Here is a 15,733-nt window from a genome sequence, read left to right on the forward strand (position 1 = left end):
AGTCCGGCGAGTCCCTCCGCTGTTTTGGCCGCTGGCGGCGAAACCCCTACGCCACCGATGTGGCACACCTGGGGCCCGCCTCTGGGTCATTGCCCGTGGGCCCCCTGGCCCCAGTTGACCATGTTGACCGTGGTCAACTGTGCTGACTGGGCACACAGTGTCACTGACACGCGGGCCCCATCGCATATTTTGTTAAATAAATGTTTTCTAAATAAAAATGTTTAGTTAAGCTAAATAGTCACTGACATGTGGGGCCCAGCTGTTAATTAACCTCTTTTTAGTTAGTTTAAAGTTATGTTAATCCACTGTCTATGACAGGTGGGACCCACTGGTCAGTTTGACCAGTCAGCAGGTCTGTTGACCTGCTGATGTCATGCTGACACTCTGCTGACGTCATAATTCCTTTTCTGTTAATATTAATAATTCTAGAAAATACTTTAATTTTAAAAACTCATAGAAAATAAACCGTAGCTCGGATGAAAATGTTTTCTATATGAAAGTTGCTCAGAAAAATCCAACGAATCCGAATACGCGGTCCGTTCATCTGTCACATGCCCTTAGCATGCTGAACATGGAACATTCCCCCTCCGGTCATCTGACTGACACAGGTCCGGAACCGGGAACACCTTCCCAGTTGAATTCCCCCTTCACCTATATCGTGTAGCCATACGTTAGGTCATACCCGGCACATCATATTGCCACGTTATGCTTTGTGATGCTATGTTGGCTTTATATTTACTGTTTCTTCCCCCTCTTCTCTCCGGTAGACCCCGAGACCGATGTTGTCCCCTATGATCGACTACGTCGATGACGACCCCCTCCTTGCCGGAGCAACCAGGCAAGCCCCCCCCTTGATCACCAGATATCACCTATTCTTCTCTATACTGCTTGCATTAGAGTAGTGTAGCATCTTACTGCTTTCGGTTAATCCTATTCTGATGCATAGCCTGTCATTGTTGCTACAGTTGTTACCCTTACCTGCTATCCTACTGCTTAGTATAGGATGCTCGTGTTCCATCAGTGGCCCTACACTCTTGTCCGTCTGCCATGCTATACTATCGGGCCGTGATCACTTCGGGAGGTTATCACGGGTATATACTATATACTTTATATACATGACACATGTGGTGACTAAAGTCGGGTCAGCTCGTTGAGTACCCGCAAGTGATTCTGATGAGGGGGCTGAAAGGACAGGTGGCTCCATCCCGGTAGAGGTGGGTCTGGGTTCCTGACAGCCCCCGACTGTTACTTTGTGGCGGAGCGACAGGGCAGGTTGAGACCACCTAGGAGAGAGGTGGGCCTGGCCCTGGTCGGCGTTCGCGGATACTTAACACGCTTAACGAGATCTTGGTATTTGATCTGAGTCTGGCCATTTGGTCTATACGCACTAACCAACTACGCGGGAACAATTATGGGCACTCGACGTCGTGGTATCAGCCGAAGCCTTCGTGACGTCAGCGACTGAGTAGCGTGCGCCGGATTGGACTGGAACGCCTGCTAGGCTAGGTCTGCTTCTGGCCGCGTTCGCAACGTGCAGGTGTGCAATGGGCGATGGGCACAGACCCCTGCGCCATAGGATTTAGACCGGTGTTCTTACCTCTGTGTTGTGCCTAGGTGGGGCTGCGACGTGTTGATCTTCCGCGGCCGGGCATGACCCAGAAAAGTGTGTCCGGCCAAATGGGATCGAGCGTGGTGGGTTATGTGGTGCACCCCTGCAGGGAAGTTTATCTATTCGAATAGCCATGTCCCTTGGTAAAAGGACGACCCGGAGTTGTACCTTGACCTTATGACAACTAGAACTGAATACTTAATAAAACACACCCTTCCAAGTGCCAGATATAACCCAGTGATCGCTCTCTAACAGGGCGACGAGGAGGGGATCGCCGGGTAGGATTATGCTATGCAATGCTACTTGGTGAACTTACCATCTACTCTCTTCTACATGCTGCAAGATGGAGGTGGCTAGAAGCGTAGTCTTCGACAGGATTAGCTATCCCCCTCTTATTCTGGCATTCTGCAGTTCAGTCCATCGATATGGCCCTTTACACAAATACCCATGCATATGTAGTGTAGCTCCTTGCTTGCGAGTACTTTGGATGAGTACTCACGGTTGCTTTTCTCCCTCTTTTCCCCTTTCTATACCTGGTTGTCATAACCAGATGCTGGAGTCCAGGAGGTAAAGATCCCGAGGATGATTGTACATGGAGTTCGGCTTCGAGGAGTAGTTAGGAGGTCCTAGGCAGGAGGCCTTGCCTTTTCGATCGTTGCTACTTTTGTGCTAGCCTTCTTAAGGCAAACTTTTTAACTTATGTCTGTACTCAGATCTTGTTGCTTCCGCTGACACGTCTATGATCGAGCACTTGTATTCGAGCCCTCGAGGCCCCTGGCTTGTATTATGATGCTTGTATGACTTATTTATGTTGTAGAGTTGTGTTGTGATATCTTCCCGTGAGTCCCTGATCTTGATCGTACACATTTGCGTGCATGATTAGTGTACGATTAAATCGGGGGCGTCACCAGTTGGTATCAGAGCCGACTGCCTGTACGAATCCCCTTTCCAACTCCTTGGCCGAAGTCGAGTCTAGACATTACAAAACTTTTACTAACATGGCTGTGTGTCTTACGGGCCCATGTCGCCATTGGGTGGTACTAGGATCTTTTACTCCTCGATCTATACTCTGGGACTCTGATCTCTCTTCTATTCGGGTTAAGTGAATTTTGCTAAATCTAACATTAGGATCTCGTTATCACTTTCACCCGGAGAGCCCCTTATTACTGATGATCGTCTGCTGCACGTGAAGACCCTGAAGATACGCTCCGCTGATAACCCGAGAACTTATGTTCATCGCTTTTGCAATTCCCTTTCATCGATAAACTCCTATGGATAACCACGTATACTCGCCATTCATACAATGTTTCCCAGTTTATCTTGTTATTACAAGATACCCCGAAATTCTCTCTGTTGTTCCGAGAATCCTTTGAGCTTACTGCCTTGCTGTTCTTTGTCACCGGAATATCCCTACGGATAATTCTCGCACTTACCGAGTATCCGCTCATCCCTAGTTGATTCAAATATTTCACAGAAGTGTTCAAAATACCATTTGATCTTCCGAAAATCCTCAGGAGCCTTTTGCTCTTGAAATTCTTGCTTACTTGCATTATGATTAATCTTAAGTCTCGTAATCTTATTGGCATCCTTTGTCAATATCATTTTGAGCCCATTGATTCAATATGTTGCGAACGCTCGCAATCCTCAATCATATCCTAGAATTCATTCTTTTGGCTCAGACGTCATTTTTTTTTGACATGAGCTGGATCTCGACCAATCAAATTGTCGTCGTTTGTACCCCTAAGCTTACTCAAGTTATCCATCCTTAATCAGAGCGTTTGCTTCTGATCCCTTGATTTGGAAATCATAAATTCCTTTGCATCTGAACTTGCAATTAGTCAGTTGCTTCTATAATCCAGTGCCTTTGCTTTGTTTCTTCCTTTGATTGTGCCGGTACTCACATTAGCACTGTTATGGACCGTCAAATACTTTGTTGGATTTTATCTAACAGCGTCCTTCATATTCAGTAATCTTCTAAGCCATCCTCGGATACATAATGCCTTTGGTAAATTGTATACTATGCTTTCTCAACCATGTGCTGCTTTCGAGCTTGTACGAATTACTCCTGGAATTGTGGTATATGTTTCTAAGATGCCCCGATGGGTTGAACATATACCTTCCTTAAATTGTGTGAACCCAAAAGTCTTCACGGGTCATAAACTTTCAAACTCTAAACATTCTTAACCGAGAGCAGTAAATGAGAAGTTGTGTATTGGAGAAGTGGGAGTCGACCTTGAACTTTATGTTCATGCCCATGGACACGATGTAGCTCTTATCATTAAAGCTTATCTTAAATTAATTATTCCTTTGGTATAAGTTCATCTTATATCTGGGATCTGGCCTTTTGCAATCGTGGTTCCGACCATGTTCTCCTTCAAATACCATTTCTCGTACAAGTTTAAGCACTTGTCTTCTGTAGAGCAATACCCCAGTCCAACCTCTACTTTGGTTTGTCGTCAAGTATTACCCCCTGGTATCTTGAGATTATCACGGAACTGCATAACTTCCTATGAGTTCTCCATCAAGTATTACATTCTCATTGATTCCAATTCTTCACGGGCTCCGAGTTATTAAACACTCAAGGACATCGAATTGAATCGAGTCTGCATCACGATTAAACAACTCTTAGTAATCTCCTTTGCTTACGAGTTCGTACTCGATCACGTCATCCCTAGCCTGCTCGGCTATGTCATTATCGTGCCGATTTTAACTGTGCTACCTGGTCCTTCCCAGCGCACAAATTTCGACAGTGAGCTAACCTTGCGTCGATCTTCCTTGTCATATCACTTCTCCTTGAACAGCAAACTTGATTTCGAGTTTGTGTCCTACCCGTGGTTCCAATAACCTTTCGCTTTCATCATTCCTTTGACTTGATGTCATCATCGATCAATTACATCTTCTTGAAAACCTCTTGACAAATTTGTCGTGATCATTGTCAACAGTTTGACTTCTTCCAAGTTGTGTGTCGAAATTCAGGATGAGAAATACCATCCTTGCCCCTCGATGAATTGTGTTATCATCGACAACATTCTTGCCTCCCCCCAACACAAGCTTGTTCATATTTTGTGTTGTATCTTGATTTCCTTGCTATCTAGCTTATGATATGTTCTACCTTGGAGTATTACCATCTTTTATGTCAAGAATGTCGTGAGCATTACTCCACCTCTTAAGAATTCTTGGTACAGTGATACTTCTCACCATCACCATTCTTTCTTGGTCCCCGTGTTGTTTCTAAACGAAATACCGACAAATGGTCTGTGATGTGTAAATTCTAAACTTCTACCACCCTATTGCTTTGAAGTTATTGAACTATAGTTTCATTCTACGTCTATGGCTTAATGAATCATCATTCGAACATTGATCGTGCTACCTAGCCCATTTTTCGGGTGCACATTTCAACCAATGTTTAACTATGTATGTTTTCCTCGAGCATACATCATTAAGTCATGCGATCTAGCTAATGTTATCTCCTTGGTCACATAGTTGTGGAAATCCAGCTTTTGTAAATCTCAATGGATTGTCGCTGAGTCAATCAGTCACCTCCTCACCTCTCCTTAACTTAATGATGAACCCTTGTTCGGAACTCGCTTCCATAGTTCATCTCCCGAGAATCTTCGATGTCGTTTCGACAATTTGTGTTGCACCTTTCTTCTCAGGCATCCTGAGTCTAGTTATCCTGACACCAATCAGATATGAATCTCGGTCAGATATGATGGTTGGAACTTATTTCCAAGAGTTATAACATTGGTCTATTTATGACCCGGTAAGGTGATGTCATGGCTAACACACCTGGCCGGAGGACCTATTGTTATAAGTTTTCCTTTTTAGCAAGGTTAGCTATTCTTCCATGAGGAAATTGTAAGACTTACTGTATAAGTTGTTCCTGATGGATCCTTTGTGTATCCATAGCCTGATCTTACCTAATGACCATGTCAATGCTATCTCGAAGCATGTCTGTGGTAATCCGATCTTCAATAAAAACATTTGAAGCACAATGCTAAGTTTTTGTTATCAATTATTCAAACACCGTTGTTTGGGTAATGTCATGAACTTCCTCTTCCCTAACCTAAATGGTTCTCTTCTAACCCTTGTCCTTGGGAAGGATATACCCCTGAAATATGTGTTTAAACACATTTTTCTTTCCATTGTTCTGTTTAATCTGATAATCATATATTCCTTTCCATTGGTTGGTTTAACGTTTCTGGTGGTCATTATGATCTAAGCAGTATTAATTCCCTGCTTGTGCAAACACCTCGGTGTACAACTCTGTCAGTAAGACCCTGTTACTACTGTTGGTGACATTCCGGTAACCACTGATGGACGAGAACCTTGCTTATTGGTCTGCCTCGTTCAACGAGCAGGAAAATGGTTCTCTTTGTCCCTCGCCTTTGGTACCAACGTTGTTGCCAACATAACTGACAGGCTACCCTCTGACATGTCTTGCTATCATGACCGTGTAAGATGCCAACGGCCTTCCTACTTTTAACCACATGGTGGGCCCATAACCCACAGTTCCACAGGATCGAAACCTGACTCTCCTGTACCCCCATGTTGCCAAAGTTATTCCTCGCGCTTGATTTCGTATATAATTCATGGGTCATCTTCCTAGTAATATACTTTAGTATCAGACGCAATACTTATTCTCGTTGCTCTGGACCCCTTTCACACTTGTTCAGGCATCGAATGATTGCCTACCCGCTTAAACTTCTCATAGTACCTTCTTACTTTGCTCTCGAAATTTTCTTAAGTTTCAGTTCGAGAGTTACTTTCCACCACCTTCCCCCGATGTTAGCTACCAGGTAGTCAACCTTGCAGAGGTCCGTTCTTCCGGAATAACCACCCTTATTCTTTCGTAAGTACGATGGAGTTCCCGAAGAAAGGATGACGACTTGATCATGGTGACTTGAAGCAGAGAAATGAAGACCTCAACGGAAGGGATCAACCTCTTCGAAAGGGCAGCCAAGACCGACAAGAGTCGTTAGGTTTTTTGGCTACCAGCACCTTCCCACCTTACTCCACCGCGTAAATCTCGGGACGAGATTTCTTGTAGTGGAGGAGAATTGTGACTCCCGGGTAATCAAGCTACAGTAACCCTCTAGTATGATGCCACGTCACCACGATTACTGTTGCTAATCTCGTGTTAGTTCAGAACCGATCCAAATTCAAATTGGAATTATAGTCAAACAATAAAAGTTTTCAATTTTCAAAACTAAAATGTTCTTATTGTGACAATTAAATCATCGATAGTATTGGTGGAGAAACAACATTTTTATAAAATAATTAATTACTCTAAAGTGATTAGAACTGCAGCAAAACAATTAAGTGAATACCTTTTTCGATTAATAAAATTCTAAAATAATTTATTTCGGGGTAAAACATTGATGGCAGTGGGTGGTTCTCAAACATCAATTTAGGAGTTGTTATAATTTTTTGTAAGCTAAAAACAATGTGTATCTAAAATAAAACAGAACAGAAAAATAAAAATAAAAAGAAGAAAAAGGAAATACAAAACAAAAAGATAAAATAAAACAGAAGCCCCCCTGCCCCACTTGGGCTTCGGCCCGCCCAGCCAACCGACCCAGCCCAGCCAGCCCAACTCCCCCTCCCCGGTCGTCTTCCCTGTTCCAGCGACCGCATCGCTACAGGGGCGAGACCCCGCCGGATCACCTCGCCAGCATCGCCGCGAGAGGATAAGGCCTCCACCTCCCGCGACGCCTCGGGCACCTCCACTCCCCTCTCTCGCCTCCCAGATCCACGCGCTCCTCCCCCTCTCTGTCTCGCTCGCCCGCCTCACCCAAGGATCTTTCTTGGAACAAACGCAATCTAGGAGACTTGGTGTGGAAGTTAGAGACGCAACGAGGCGGCCACGAGCAGGAGGGCGCGCCCAGGGGGGTAGGCGCGCCCCCACCCTCGTGGGCCCCTTGTAGCTCCACCGACCTACTTGTTTCACCTATATATACTCTTATACCCTGAAAACATCCAGGGGAGCCAAGAAACCACTTTTTGCACCGCCGCAACCTTCTGTACCCGTGAGATCCCATCTTGGGACCTTTTCCGGTGATCTGCCGGAGGGGTATTCGATCACGGAGGGCTTCTACATCAACACCATGATGGCTTCTTCTCTCTTTTTGGTTCTCAATACAAAGTTCTCCTCGATGTTCTTGGAGATCTATTCGATGTAATACTTTTTGCAGTGTGTTTGCCGAGATCCGATGAATTGTGGATTTATGATCAAGATTATCTATGAATAATATTTGGTTCTTTTCTGAATTCTTATATGCATGATTTGATATCTTTGCAAGTCTCTTCGAATTATTGGTTTAGTTTGGCCGACTAGATTGATCTTTCTTGCAATGGGAGAAGTGCTTAGCTTTGGGTTCAATCTTGCGGTGTCCTTTCCCAGTGACAGCAGGGGCAGCAAGGCACGTATTGTATTGTTGCCATCGAGGATAAAAAGATGGGGTTTATATCATATTGCTTGAGTTTATCCTCTACATCATGTCATCTTGCTTAATGCGTTACTCTGTTCTTATGAACTTAATACTCTAGATGCAGGAAGGAGTCGGTCGATGTGTGGAGTAATAGTAGTAGATGCAGAATCGTTTCGGTCTACTTGAAACGGACGTCATGCCTATATTCATGATCATTGCCTAGATATTCTCATAATTATGCGCTTTTCTATCAATTGCTCAGCAGTAATTTGTTCACCCACCTTAATACTTGCTATCTTGAGAGAAGCCACTAGTGAAACCTATGCCCCTCGGGTCTTCTTTACCATCATATTACATCTCTTTTATTTATATCGCATCTCGTTTACTATTTTGCAATCGTTATTTTCCAATCTATACAACAAAAATACCAAAAATATTTATCTTATTATCTTTATCAGATCTCACTTTTGCATGTGGCCGTGAAGGGATTGACAACCCCTTTATCGCGTTGGTTGCAAGGTTCTTAATTGTTTGTGCAGGTACTAGGCGATTTGCGTGTAGTCTCCTACTGGATTGATACCTTGGTTCTCAAAAACTGAGGGAAATACTTACGCTACTTTGCTGCATCACCCTTTCCTCTTCAAGGGAAAACCAACACATGATCAAGAGGTAGCATAGCCTTGGGGAGACCCGCCGCGGCGTCGGGCAGCAAGATTGGCAGACGACTTGAAGGCTCCTGCCCCCGTCCCTTGGAACATCTCGACGCGTTGGTCGTAGTTAGCGACCATGCCAAAGCGATTGTCCACGGACAGGGGTTCCACGCGCACATCCAACGCCGATATGAGAGGCTGATAGTCCATATCCAGCTCCCCAATGATGAAGGAGAGAAGTTCTTGGTCGGTGATGGGCTTTCCAGCGGCAGCTAACTCATCGGAGAGGGCTCTCATGTGGCCGAAGTAGGTGGCGGCGTTCTGGGTGCCTTTCTGGGCATTGGAGAGAGCTATGGGACAATTGTTCTCACGGGAACGGGATTGAGCGGCGAACATCTTTGCTAGGGCAGACCAGATGGCATGAGATTGCTCTAAGGACGCTACTTGGATGAGAACTTCTTTGGAGAGGTTCCGCAGAAGATAGGCCACGATCTACTGATCCTGGACAAACCAGGGGTTGTAGGCAGGGTTGGGAATGATCTGGTCTTTCCCTTCAGAGTTTTTGGTCACGATGGTTTTGGGTGGTTCAGGAGTTGATTGATCGATGTACCCATATAAACCTGCTCCCATAATCTGGGAACGAGTTTGGGCTTTCTAGAGGATGTAGTTGCTGCGATTGAGTGGCTCGGAAGTGGTGTAGTTGAGGCCAGGGGAGGAAACTTGCGAGGAGGAGGACATGGCTGCGCAAGGGGAAGGTGATGTCTGCGAGGGGGGAGGGTTTAGCTAGATGCGATGGAAGAGGAGGCTCTGTATACCATGTCAAAGATGGGTAAACCGTCTCAACCCTCCTAGGAGAGCCCGCATGGTCTTATATTGATAATACCAGAGAAACCCTCTCGTAGGTGTTTACAGAATCGTGAATAACAGAAGAAAAGATAGGAAGTTAAAAGAGGGAGAAAACCTCCAACTAACTCTATCTAATCTAGAGATATAACTTGGCCTACAAGAGAGAATATTAGAGGGAGAGAGAGGCATGACAACATGTCACGTTACAATGTATTTAACATCGCACACTATTTCAAAATAAAAAAAAGATTCGCACAATGAGAAAGAAAACAAATAAGGACATTACACTTCGGTCTATGAGCTTCAAACCCATACCAATCAAGCATCCATCTAAGTATAACTTAACAGGCAGGAAACGATACAAACAGACACATACAAGGCCAAGCGCACAATAAGACCTCCTAACAATTATTATCAGGACGCCGACAGACACGACCTATACATAATTAGCTGGTGAATATATGTGACTGCAGAACAAGTGACCGATCAACCAGCACAGATGGAAACATCAACGATAAACTGGTGATAGCTAGATACAACTCGCAAATGGAAGTCTGACAGTACCTCTTAGCTTGCTCTGGATTGCTGAGCGTGATTGACTTTGGATCAAATCAGACCATCTTCATGATGGGATGATTTGGATTCTCTGCGAGCTCGCCCCTCAGGTATGCCAGTTCATAGTCATCGTAGTCACCTTCCAGCACGACTTCCTCGAGGCTTGTGAGAGTTGTCAGCCTGAAAAGTTATCACTGTTGATCAATGCATGATCAACCTTGAGCAGCTCAACCTTAGGGGTTGCTCCTTGTTCAAACTTCACAGATACATAGCCACCAACTTCCAGCAACACCAGGCTTGGGAATGCCCCCTCATGGAAACGGAACACTTCACCCTGACGGACTGACTTCCACATAAGATGCAAGGAGCCCAGGTTTGGTAGATTACCAAGGAGTTGCATTGCGTCATTGTCCTCTGATAACATGGTGCTTGGCAGCTTCAACTTTACCAGATTCTTGAGGCCCTGGATCCATTCCGGCAGTTTCACCAGGTTGCCGTACAGCTTGAGGCTCTGTAGTGTCTCCGGAAATGAGAACTTTCCTTCCAAGCAGCCACATAAACCTGGCTCCTCCTCTGACCGGATTGACAATGACTCCAGGCGTACCAGACCGACAATTGCTGAACACAACTCTTGTCCATTTTCCTTCTTGACGCCAGTCACTCCCAGCTTGCGCAATTGGGTTAGCCTTTTTATGTCCTGCAGAACGACCTTCCCCTGTGGTCGTGCGATATTTACAACACCAAGTGTGCGCGGGGCTTTAAGCTTTCTTATCCCTCTTGGCAACAGAACACCATACAAGTCAAGGCGCATTGCAATAGCAGGCAATAGATGGCAGCAAAAGAAGGTGCATGCATCACAATGGCTGGGGTCACAGTCAAGCGTAAGCTGAGGTGCACAATACGCTATACAAAAGAACAGCGGCATGATACACAATATGCATGGCCTATTTTGGATGGCCTGTGGAAAGTTATGTACGAACTCATCATCAATCGAGACCGCATCATCCACTGATTTTGTACCAGCATGAAGATTGTTTAACTTCCGAAGCTTGATGATTGTCTTTGGGAGGAGCACTATGCGGGAATCTCTAATGTCAAGAGTCTGAAGTTGTCTCAGGTTGCCCAATGAATCTGGAAGGTGATAAATATCATTACATCCTCTTAGAGAAAGGTATCTTAGGTGGAGAAACTTCCCAATAACCTTAAGGTGATGATCATGTAGACCAGTTGTGTCTTCTAGGTCCAACACTCGTAGCAACCTCATCTTGTTAGAAAAAAAAAATGACTTCCACTCTCCGAAACATGTAATTGACCGTAGATAGGACATGTCCACTATGCTCTCGAACTCACTCTTATCTCCCTTCCAGTTGCCATTTATAGCAAGGTGGCGCACTGTGACCTGGCTGTTTGAGCTGCAACCTTCCTCCAGTGTAAAAACAAGTTTTTCTTCCTTTGACTTTGAGATAGCAATTTCACGGATAAGATCGTGCACCTGGCATGAGTAAATTCCTTTTGTACTATGCATTGTTTGTTGAGATGGTAGGATCATACTCCTGCTTATAAGTTCAATGAAGTAGTCGTCCGCTATTTCCTCCCCAGACTTGCCGTGCACCTCCCTTGAGTAACCCTCTGCACTCCACTTGCGTGCCAAACGTCCCCTCCCAACCTTTTGGTCTTCAGGAAAGATTGGCATATATAGGAAACAAGACTTGAGGTGATAAGGTAAACCATCATAGCTTCGCACAAGGACAGTTCTTATGGTCCCAAGCTCTGGATTCAACTCCAACTCGGCGCTGAGATGATCATTCAATTTCCTCCATTCCAAACAGGTTTTTGGTTGGTTCGACAAGAAGCCACCTATGGTGACTATTGCAAGTGGGAGTCGGCTGCAGTTCCTCACAATCAGTTCTGCCAGTTCAACTAGTTCAGGATATTGCATATTCAAATCTATAGTATTCTTGAATACCTGAAATTTGTATGGTCAAGCTATTTAGTTCTGTGAAAATTAGATCAGGTTGGGAACAATATTTCAATATACTTATTGGAATGGATGTTTCTCATACAGATATAAAAAAATGCTGTGTGATAGGCAACAGAGATTAATAAGTTTATACTAGAATTATATATTAAACGCTGTGTGATAGGAAAAAGAGGAACTATAGCTCTCTGGGGACACACAAGATGCTGGTGGGTGGACCAACGACTAATTAGTTCGATTTGGCAGGAACGGCTGGGATTTACAAAACATGAAGAGGGCATATATGTTGTTCAAAGTGACTTGGCAATTGGAACAACCAAATGGTAGGCATATATGTGGTTGCACATCATATCACTAATGTTGGAGGCACACTTTTTAAATAATGTTGACAGTCATGAACTACAATACTGTTGCAACACCTGAATTACTCCTAGTATGGATCAAAACTAGAGAGAAAGGACGTGTTATAGATCAAGTTACACTCAAATAGAGTTGACCATTTTGGTTGAACAGCCAAGTCGGTGGGTAAAAACCTATGAATGACACGTAAAAATAAGCACGATAATACTTAAGTAGGAGTACCTTTTTAGTGAAGAGGTCACATGCATCGCTGTGTTCTAGATCTTTGAGCATATATATGTTTTCTTGTCTCCCTGAACAAAGTTTAGCAATACTTTCTTCCATTGTGGTGACAATGATCCGGCTTGTATATTCCATTCCATGGAAAATTGGTATCATCTAATGCAGAGTCATCATGTTCCACTCTGCATTAGATGATACATCATCAACAATAATTAAGCACCTCTTTCTTTCTCTAAGCCTTAACAACTGTTCCACTCTGCATTAGATGATACATCATCAACAATAATTAAGCACCTCTTTCTTTCTCTAAGCCTTAACAACTCCTTCATCAATTTTGCAAGTGGCATCAATAACAATGTGTTCTTCTTGTTGCCCAGCAAACCCACCGTGTCCTTTTCAGAAGATTCTCAATCTAGTTGCATAATTAAGCTCCTAAGAACACCTTCAAGATTGAAAGGATGCATAACAGTCACGCAAGCACGCTTCTCAAACATGGCACTAAGTTCTTGATTTTGATATATATCTTTGACTAGAGTGGTTTTTCCCGGACCGCCCATTCCCCACACAGTGATCACCTGGAATTCTTGGGTAGGTTGATCTGAAATTAGTTTCATAATCTCAACTTTTTCTTTCTCTCGCCCAACAAGGTGAGATTCCTCCAAAGCAGTTGCCATCGTGCGAATGCGGGTGAAGCTCTTTTTTAATGTATTTTCCCCATCTGCACCCTTGGACTGGTCTTCTGAAATTTCACCAGTGGGCACCATAGGGTTGTTATCTGAACTGGTAATGGCACGGTTTGAGCTTGATTCCGTTCTAGTTAAATCTGTTCCATCTTGAGAGACCTGTGAACAAGTGAGCAATGTTAATCCATGTTGAGAGACCATACATGAATGGATGTAAAATAATGCTAAATAAATAGCCTAAAACGATTGAAATAGCTAAAATGCAACTTTCCCATTTGAACCCAAACTGTTTTTTTTTCTGCCCCATTTCCTGAAGAAAGCACAATCTAAGATACAAGCATGCGCACACAGGTTACTACTCATAGCAGTGTGCATTCTGTTTGAAAAATGCTAACCTAGAATGTGATTATTATTTTTGACGATTTGGTACTACTTATATACTACTGCTGTTTACTTCCAATTTTCAACGTCGCACACAACACGGGTGCTGCTTCACTGTCAATAACGGCAGGGTAATTACAGGGACCAAACAATATTGCTTTTTTAGCAATAGATAATATGGTACAAGATGATATTTTAATTACAAACAAGAAACATAATGGTACTCACAAGTTTGTGTGGTTATTGTCAAATGAAACTGGTATATTAAATGGGTAATCATGTGATTAACTCCTAATGAATGTAAACCATGCCCCAAAGGGAATCTGCCCTAGGTTGCTGAGTAATGAACTAATGATGCTTCTGTTTTAATGTAAAACAAACTACAAATGCAAGTGACTGATGTAGAGTTCTAGACGAACAACACATGATCGAACTTTGATTATTACCTTCTCGTGGAAAGCATAAATATTTTCATCACCAGACTTGCTTGAGTTCTGATACTATGCTTTTTTGCCCTGTACATAAGCTTGCAACTTCTACTTTAGCGATGGAGACTATGATCCTGCTCCCCATGTTGTTATTTGGGAAGCAACTTTTAACCCCATCCCACACCTCAATGGTGTTTAAGTCATTAATCACTATCAGGTACCTCCTCCCACTCAGTACTCATCAAACATCTCAGCAAGCTCTGGTGCTGGCTTCTCTGCTCCCAGTAGAGCTTTAGCCCCTACGCCCAAGTGAAATTGCTCCACCATACTCTGAATGAAGTCTTTGGGATTAAAAGGATGCATCGGCCTAACCCAGGCTCGACACGGGAACTTGCCTTTAGTATCTGGATTCTCATAGACCTCTCTGACAATGGATATCTGCCCGAGATCAGCACTTGTTCCCCACACCGCAATCACTCTAAGGCCATTCTCCTTCTGGTTGATCAACTGAAAAAAGATCCAGTTTCAATTTCTCTTGCCTTGACATGTACCTTGCATCATCGATGCTAAACAGTGCTGCAGAAGTAATGCTAGACTGCTCGGCCGCCATGGCGGCCTTTGAGGCAGGGCCCTTGATGAGGTTGTAGCGCATGCTTCTCTGGCTAACATCCTCAACATTGGCTCTGAGCTCCTTCATCTGCTTTGCCACACGGCGCCGGTCAAGTAGGTTGCGACGGATACGCCACCAAGACTGCTTCTCGAGGCGCACGGCGAACTCCTGGAGTGTGTCCTCGACGTCGTAGGCCATGTCACGGACTTGCTTCACCCAGACCTTGACGACCCTGTTGCCATCTCTCCCTTGTCATGAGCAGACTCAAGGAAAGCCTGCATCATCTCGAGCTCATTGGTGATGAAAACCTGGTCACGCCGGACTCCGAGCTGCAGAGCCACCTACTCTGCCAGGGCGGATGTGGCGTATCGAATCGCTCCATTCAGCACCGACTTGCCAACGCTCAGTGCGGTGGCCTCCATTGCGCTGCGGTTTGGTTTGTGTGTATTGGTTGTGAATGGTTGGAGGTAGTAGTGCAAATGCTTTGCGCAAGTAGATGCAGAAGCTAAGGATGGTAGACCAAAAGGAGGAGCTTGCTTGCCTGCAAGAGCACAGTCGCAAGTGACTTCGCTAGGCTCCCAGTTGTGCTAGGTGCAGTGGAACCGAAAGTGCCTTTCTGCTCCCGAGCTCATTTGAGCTTGGTGAACAGTAAAATCGAAAAAAAATTAAAAAATTCCAATTTTTTTTGAGAGAAACATTGACAAAAGTTCTAAGTGCCTGCAAAAATTCATAATGAAATCACATTCCTGTAAGGCGTGGCAAAAAAACAAATTCAGTGCTTCAAAATGCTTTTGAAAGTAGCTTTTTCAGAGTACTGTTTTTGTTTTTTTTGCCATGCCTTCTAGGAATGTGATTTCATGACGAATTTTTGCAAGCACTTAGACTTTTGTCAATGTTTCTCCAAAAAAAATTGGATTTTTTGAATTTTTTTATTCAGTTTTGATTTTACTGTTCACCCGAGCTTATTTGAGCTCGGGTGC

The 15,733-nt window shown here is 44.1% G+C and overlaps 1 pseudogene; it reads right to left on the reverse strand.

Annotated features, from left to right (window-relative positions):
• Window positions 1-10,147: 10,147 nt before the first annotated feature.
• LOC109742656 (disease resistance protein Pik-2-like) lies at window positions 10,148-15,389 on the reverse strand (annotated as a pseudogene).
• Between the last annotated feature and the right edge of the window lie 344 nt (window positions 15,390-15,733).

The sequence above is a fragment of the Aegilops tauschii genome, chromosome 1, assembly GCF_002575655.3.
Source record: "Aegilops tauschii subsp. strangulata cultivar AL8/78 chromosome 1, Aet v6.0, whole genome shotgun sequence".
In the NCBI taxonomy this organism is placed as follows: Eukaryota; Viridiplantae; Streptophyta; class Magnoliopsida; order Poales; family Poaceae; genus Aegilops; species Aegilops tauschii.